General features: G+C 45.6%; 1 pseudogene; it reads right to left on the reverse strand.

Annotated features, from left to right (window-relative positions):
* Positions 1 to 482: 482 nt before the first annotated feature.
* Positions 483 to 2190, reverse strand: LOC135384756 (uncharacterized; annotated as a pseudogene).
* Positions 2191 to 7856: the final 5666 nt, after the last annotated feature.

Genomic DNA, 7856 nt, shown 5'->3' on the forward strand with positions numbered 1-7856 from the left:
CAGCCTGCTGTGGTCAGTTGCATGCGTCTCCTGGTTTCATATAGAAAGATGATGCGCGCCCAGTCGATTGACAGCGGTACGGTGCCACCAAAAGTTTAATGAAAGAAACCATAAAAAAAGTAGTCTTCTTTCGTCATTAGCCAGCATTACCAAACATACGCACAAAAACGCGTCTAGGAGAACTCGTCACAAGCCCGGTCGTCACAGGCCAACTCGTCACAGGGCATCTCGTACGAGGAACTGCCGTCACGCCGGAATAATCGTCACAGTGAACATTCGTGTCACGGCGTGGATTTTGACTGTAGAACTACAAATTTACTTTTTTTTTGTTCCTATGAATGATTCAGTAACCAGTGTTGTCAGCTATGATCAAAACATGACGCTATAACTGAAATAAATATAACAAGATGCCACGGCACGGTTTAAAGAGAACAAACAAATGCGGTTTTATTAAGCTTGCACGGGCCTATACAACATGGGACTCAAAACCGGATATTTCTTGCAATATTCTGAAGAGTGCAAGGAGGAGATCCGCTGGAGTGCTCCTCTAGAACCCTGGAAATGCGCTCATTAACATTTTTATATTTCCGTGCGAGACGCGGCCGCTGTTGTCCCGCGTCTAGCTGGGCCATTTTCATTTCCTGCAATGCTTGTTCATCCTTGAAGCACCTCAGGAAGGCCCAGAGGTTGGGGAGGCAGCAGTCGACGTTCGACTGCAACAAGAAGCAACAAAAGTGCAGGTTAATATAAACATCATACGGAAACATACCGACTGCAACATATTAAAACATTGCTTATTGAGGACCAAAGGAACTGTAACACACCTGGAAGCCTCGATGCCAGCCTTCGACAGAGTTGTTCGCCCGTGGCATATCTTGCTGCACGGCATCATGCACGGACCATAGGCTAGGTGGAAACATGGCTGTCTGAACTACATTGCGCCTTCGGCGGCCAACGTAGGTGTCTTCGAAGTACATGGCCAGATCGGTGGCCTCACTAGGAAAAACCTCGAGAAGCTCGTCAAAAGCATCTGGAACCTCGGCAGGTGGCAGGAACGCCAACGCGGGTAACATTCGCATCTGGAAAAGACAGTACTTATTGGTATATACGTAGATGGAAGATTGTATTGGGCTTGGTATGCGCCCTTCGTTCTCCTGTGACCATCTGTATTCTTAAATCAGCTTTCGTTTATGGCACATGAAGGAAAGAAGCAGCGACGCAACTGGTTGTTTCTGCACCGTAGATATATATACCATGAGTATAATAATCCAAATACGCAGATGAATGAAGCGTACTGACCAAATTAAATAAGAAACGAAATGAGCGTGGAAAAGCAAACAAATAAATGCAAAAAATGCTTTATGACATGGTAAGCCGAACGAAGTATTAGACTATCACTATGATTATGGGTTACCTTCAAACTTAGAGAATGGGACGTAATCACCTGAACAGCAAAATCTTCGTCTTGACTGTAGCGTGCTTGCATGCCCAACTTGCACAGCTTCCGGTACACCGACTGGCACAGATGAAAAAACATCCTTGAACCCTCTCCTGAGAGAAATGCCTGCCACAAGCTGCGATCACGGCCGCCTCGAAGTCGTAGTAGATTACTTCGACTTCAACGTCTGACATGAGGCAGGAGAGAACCGAACATAGTCTGAAAAGGTAATGAAAGTGATGCTATAGTTTGTGACATGCGAGAACTCGAAGCTATGTTATGGATATATGCGAAGCTTACCGCCTGTAGGTTTCCCCCTTCTTGTTCGGAAGCAAAGCGTAGAGAAGTGGGATCACAGCACCGTGGTACATCCCATGCACCGTGTACACCTGGTAGAATAGCGACGGCGTCACCTTGAAAGTTCTGTCCATGAACCATGCCTTCGCAGTAGAAAGGCGCTCAAAATTTTTCGGAGTGCCGAAAACCAGAAGACGGTCCTTGTCTCCAGAACCGCTGTCATAAGCAAGGAAGGGCTCATCGTGTAGACCCGACACCTGGAAACGATATAACACGGATTGTCCTGAATGGACGAACTAGGGTAGTTCAATAGAACTTCATGGTACAAAGACTTAAATTACCTTGTACTCGTCTGGTAGAATTAAGTCTTCTCACAGCTTTGGGAGAACGTATGGATTTTGGTGCGCTTGTCTCTGCTTTTGAATGGTACGTTTCAGCGTGCTTGGCGAAGGCATCCGGGAATCAAGGCGGCATCATCCGGCGGCATCAAGTAGGATTCGATGAGGTGGGTCGCTTCCATTCTCTGCAATGCAAGAATGCATAAAAGAACAGCCACACTGCCACCTTCCCAGCATACAAAAAGAAAAAATATCCTACCTGCTTTTCTCTTCATGATCTGACGGACTTTGAGTAGGTTGATTTCAGTTGGATCTCCAGCATGAGTGTGAATACCAGTTACCCGCACGACAACGCTAATGGACTCGTCAGTAGTTAACTTTGCCTTGCAGATCGCACGATCTCGACATACCCAATAAATACCAGAACTGCACTTTCTACTAACTGTGTAGGAAAATGCCTGGTAGAGTAGCAACGGAGCCCCACGCTGAGTTTTCGTCACTTCCATGCTCTCCGTGCCCTTAGCAAAGACGTGAAATTTGTACGCTCAGTGGTCTTCGGAATCCGGGGCGGGCACTGGAGTAATCCCTTTGGTAAAACACAGTGAAACGCATTCCCTTTGGAATGGAGTCAACCTTGCAACCAGTGTTCCAGTGACGAACCGCCCCCCTTGACAAGTGTTCCGGTGACAAAAGGACCTCGTACCAGAGGGCCGGTGTGACCAATTATCCTGTGACGAGTCTTCCGGTGACGAGTGGGGTTGTGACGAGTGGACCGGTTCCCCACAAAAAAGGCCTGGGCGTCTCGTCAAAGTCCTTCTGAAACAACATGTGTGGCATCATGTTCAGTAAAAGGGGGAAAAGAACCAGAGTCTTCTGTCGGTATTATCTAAACATACGCACAAAAACGGCACGGGCATGGCATCTCATCAAATTCCTTTCGTAACAACACGTGTCGCATGACGCAGTGAAGACAAAAAGGGGCTATGAAACAGAGAGAGAAAAAAGAAAACGAAGAGGGAAACAGTCCATAATGACGCATTGTCCCGCGAAACAACAAAGAAACAAAAACGTGGTATACCTCTCACCGGCCGTGTCCTAGTCCACAGCGCATCGCACATGAATCGCATGACATGCTCAATAAAAGGGAAGGCACACACACACACGCCAAAGAACGCCCTACTATCACCCAAACACGGGCGCAACCAGGTCCCCCAAGGTCGCCATTTTCCCATGTATTTGTCCCTATCCCGATGCGTGCAATGCCGGAGGCCGCCCTTAGATACCCCATTGTTACCAGACGTTGCCTTGTGTTTGATTGTAGCGCGCTAAAGATCCAGTTGAAGCACAATCCAAGCCAGGCCAAGTCACAGAAGGAGAAATGGACGACTGCGCCTGCGGCGCCTGGTACGACAGGTACGCTGTGTGATGCACGCAGCCGTGCACTAGATCCTTCCGATCGCTCAACACGTTTAAAAACGGGACCAAAAAGTGAAACACGACACAGAAAGTTGTTATACGCGTTTTATTTGGACATATAAAGACTAGATTCATTCGCAGAAACAACAAAAACATTTTGCCGCTAAACTTAGCGCGCTGAAGTGATCCGGAACGGCAACGGTGGGGTATCTAGTGGCGGCCTTTTTCGTTGCACGCTTTTCCGAGGTGAGTTTGGGGGACCTGGGCGCAACGATTCCGCGGACGTCTTATCAATATCACTCTAACAACGCGTGTTCCATAAATTTAATAAAACAAACAAACGCGGGCATCGCTCAAGGACGCCGCAAACGCGCCATTCGAAGTCCGCGCCTAACAGGCAATGAATCAAGCCATCATAAAACGTTCATTAAAAGCAAAAACAAACAAACAAACGCGGGCATCGCTCAAGGACGCCTATCATAAAACGTTTAAAAGCAAAAACAAGCCATCATAAAACGTTCATTAAAGGCAAAAACAAACAAACAAACAAACGCGGGCATCGCTCAAGGACGCCTATCATAAAACGTTTAAAAGCAAAAACAAGCCATCATAAAACGTTCATTAAAGGCAAAAACAAACAAACAAACAAACGCGGGCATCGCTCAAGGACGCCGATCATGAAACGTTTATTAAAAGCAAAAACAAGCGAACACAGGAGCCGTCAAAATCCGTCAATTCATTCTACGAAAACAGAAAAAGAAGAAAAAAAGAAAGAGAGACAGAAATGGGACCATGACTGAGTACTTATCGCCGACCATTTTCGCGGTCCCAAGGAACGCGCGTCCCTAGGATCACAGAGAGCCATTTATAGGGGGAGTTTGGCCATTCTCTGATCTTTTGCCGCCTCGTGGGTGGAGCCTATTTTGACGTCAGTCGTCGTCGTTGCGACGCCCAAAAAGCCTGAATCCAAGCAGAATCCGCTTATCAGCCACCTGGTGCGCACCATATTGATGCTGTTCGTCAGCTTTGTTCTCGCAATGAATGCAATCTACAGGAATAACCGGCTTATGACCCACAGCCGCCTGTGATAAGGGGGGCTTTGTTGCCAAACGGAGAGTTCAAGGACGAAGGGCTTTGGAAGTACAATGTATGCACGTGTCTTTCCTCCTTGCATCGTAAACAACGATCAGCATCAATATAGCGTCGGCGACCGGCTGACAACGGGACAACACTAGAGCACGGCGAGGGAGGTGGCTTAGCCGTGACGTCGCATGACGCGCTTCAAGTTAGGCTCCTCCTAATGGCCAAACTCTCCCTATAAACGGCTCTGGGTTCACAGATTGAGCAGCGCCATCTCACGGGCCAACTCAGGGCCGTGGTAGGATGGAACGACCCAGTGGATGTAGCATCGCCAAAAGCACCACCCCGTCTACGTTCGAACCTCTGCCCCTTACGAACCTCTGCCGCTCGCGCCGAACCTCGAACCTCTGCCGCTCACGCGTCCTCCTACTGGCGCGCTCCAGGTGGGCGGGGCGCGCGAGGGAGAGGGAAAATCTCAGGCCAGCTCTCTAGAGAATAGTCTGATTTTGTTGGGTGCTCGATATGTTGACGAAGTAAGCAGTGCTTAATCTTGCAGTTATGTGTTTTTGAGCAGAAATGCTGGTATATGAGCACGGAGTAGAAATTTCTATATTTCTCTGCTTCCTAAGAAACTTTGTACGTCGTTTTCCGAGCAAACCGCGTTTAGTTTACGCGAAATAGAAAAATGAACTTGTGTATGCTCTATGATGATCCGCCGCAGGCTTAGGCCTTTTCGCCGATCACCTGTGTTTTCGGATTCGATGTCGCATGACTAGACTTGTTCAGTAGTGTCTTTCTTGCTGCAATTTTTACCCTTTGCTAATATCTTGTTGTTGTCGTTCTGTATTAGCCGATGAGCTTCGTAACGCCCAGTAGAAGGAATTTACTCTCTTCGTTTTGTGTAGACGCTTGGCCTGTGCTTTCCTTACGCAGGGACAACGCAGCTATGTGTATCGCATTATGCAATAATTTTCTAATAGCAGAAATGAGTGTCTTTTTCTCAGTTGATTAGCGTGCGCTACGGTTTCTTGCAGTTACGGCTGTTGGAGCACAAGTGCGTGCAGTATGTGTGTGTTTGTGTGCTTTTTTGCTGATTTGTGACGTCATCATGGCATGTCTGGACTTGTTTAGCAGTGTTGCAGTTTTACCCTCCGCTAGTATCTTGCATGGTATCTTGTTGGTGTCATATTGTGCTAGCCGTTGAGTTTCGTAGCGATAAGCAGTGATTCTCCTATTATTCCTGAGCGGTTCGACTTAAGCCTTTTGCCTGCTCATTTAAGGAAATTTGTGTGCCATGTCCGGTGCTTTCTTTACGAAGGGACAATGCGGCTGTGTATGTAGCATTATGCAAGAATTATCTGATACCAGACATGAGTGTCTTTTTCTTAGTTTATTAGCATATGCTTCAGTTTTGGAAGCCAAAGCAATTCCAGCACGAGTGCACGCAATTTTTGCTGCTCTTTTCTCAAATCACTGCTTTTGCGCAGAAGAAACTCGCATGGTAAAGCTGAATTCATGAGAAGTGGGTTTCACTGCTTGTTTGTTAGATGTTGTTAGGAGCTTGGTATGTTGAAGAAGTAAGCTGTTATAGGTTTTCGTGCAGAAACGCTTGCATCTGAGCGCAGGATAGGAATTCCTGAAGCACGGCACCCTCAATGTAAATTAATTATTTTGGATGTGAGTCTGCTTCACTGCATGACAAGACCCTAGGCTGAAATGAGAAGAGAGAAAAAGTTGGAGCGCTTTATTAATAGCGATCCAAGTAACAGGGCAATTATAGTTTCCATAGAAAGTAGAATTTAATAGCTACTAAAATGATAGTTTTGTCGTAGTTTTCTAAACTGCCATGCAAGATAGAAAATCATTAATATAGTGGGAATGCAATCACATCGTATATCTGTTTCCGTAAAGGTGTTCTGTCTTGTGCTTTGTCGTGCGCGAATGGAACTTTGCCCCCAGGCTTTCGCGCCTTTTTGCTCGCAGGTGTAGCCTCAGACAACGAGCATCCGAGCATAGAAAGGGTCATCTATTACATAAGCCTGGTGATGATGTTGAGTGGTCTCACTTATTATTTTAAGAGCAGTGGTAGTTTACTGGTGTTGTGATTCTAATGACCATGATGAGCTTTTGGGGTGAAAATCGCTAAGATGCACAATTCATGCAGGGTGCTTTTTTTGTTGAATTTTATTGTAAAAGTGAACGTCATTAAGAGTAGGACGAAGGAAATAACCTTGCGATTCAATAAATAATAGGAATGTTTGTCTTTGCCGCTGTCTTCTTCAGACAGAATGTGACGACGTCATGCAGTGTTTCAGGTGTCTGTAGCAATGCATTGACCGTTACTGGAAAAAGTGTAGTAATAGAAAATGGTGTGTATTGTCCTGGATGGATTTATGATGAGCACTGTATTTGAATAAAAGGAGTGCGTGTGCCTAGAAATAGTTTGATGCTGGTTTTCTGCTTTGTTCAAGTGTTTCTTTTTGCTTTTTCCCCCTTGTTGTCTGACAAACATGTGCTGACATGCCCAGACCTGTTCTGACATGCTTTCCTTCTACATGTAGTTTTTTTCTTTTTGAAAAGAACCATTCTTGACGATGTCGATAGTGCTGCCTTGAATGGGAGTAGAGCTAGAATGATTCTTAATAATTTTGCGATTCATTTAGTTCTGAGAGTAACCACAAGGGGGACAGGTGTGTGACTTTATTCAGGAGGAACAAAGAGTCATTATTCAGTTAGCTGCCAGGTTCTCGGATGGGATGGACATGTCTTGCTGAACCCTTATTTTGTTTTTTCCTGTACTCATAAGTCTCATTTAGTAAGACTTTGGGAATAAAATGCTTAATTCCTACAATCACCTCTCATGTATGGTGTTTTTCTGCAATATTTCCCTATGCAATCCTTAGAGTAGAATAAAGGAAATAATCTTGGGATGGTGTGGACGCGTTAATTCTGTTCCTAGCAATTGCGTTGGCCGTTAGTGGAAGAGCGTAGCTTCGGTGGGGTTCCGTCTGCCTCTGATGGGGTGCGGATGTGTGGTTCGTCACTGGTGAATGGTGTTCGACGATGCTTGAAATTTTGGTTGCTATCATATTGATTAAAAATATCTTTTTTGATTAAACGTGGTGACCGCGTGTAACTGTTGTTTGCGTGTTGGAGGATACGTTTGTTTGGTTATCTATTAGTGCTAGCTACAGATTATGTCGTGTTGATTCAAATTATTTCCTTACGTCTATGCTGTTCACTTAATACGAAACTGGTTAAATAAATTTGTGTCATGTTGGAATAAA

This window comes from Ornithodoros turicata, chromosome 2 (assembly GCF_037126465.1).
Source record: "Ornithodoros turicata isolate Travis chromosome 2, ASM3712646v1, whole genome shotgun sequence".
NCBI lineage: Eukaryota > Metazoa > Arthropoda > Arachnida > Ixodida > Argasidae > Ornithodoros > Ornithodoros turicata.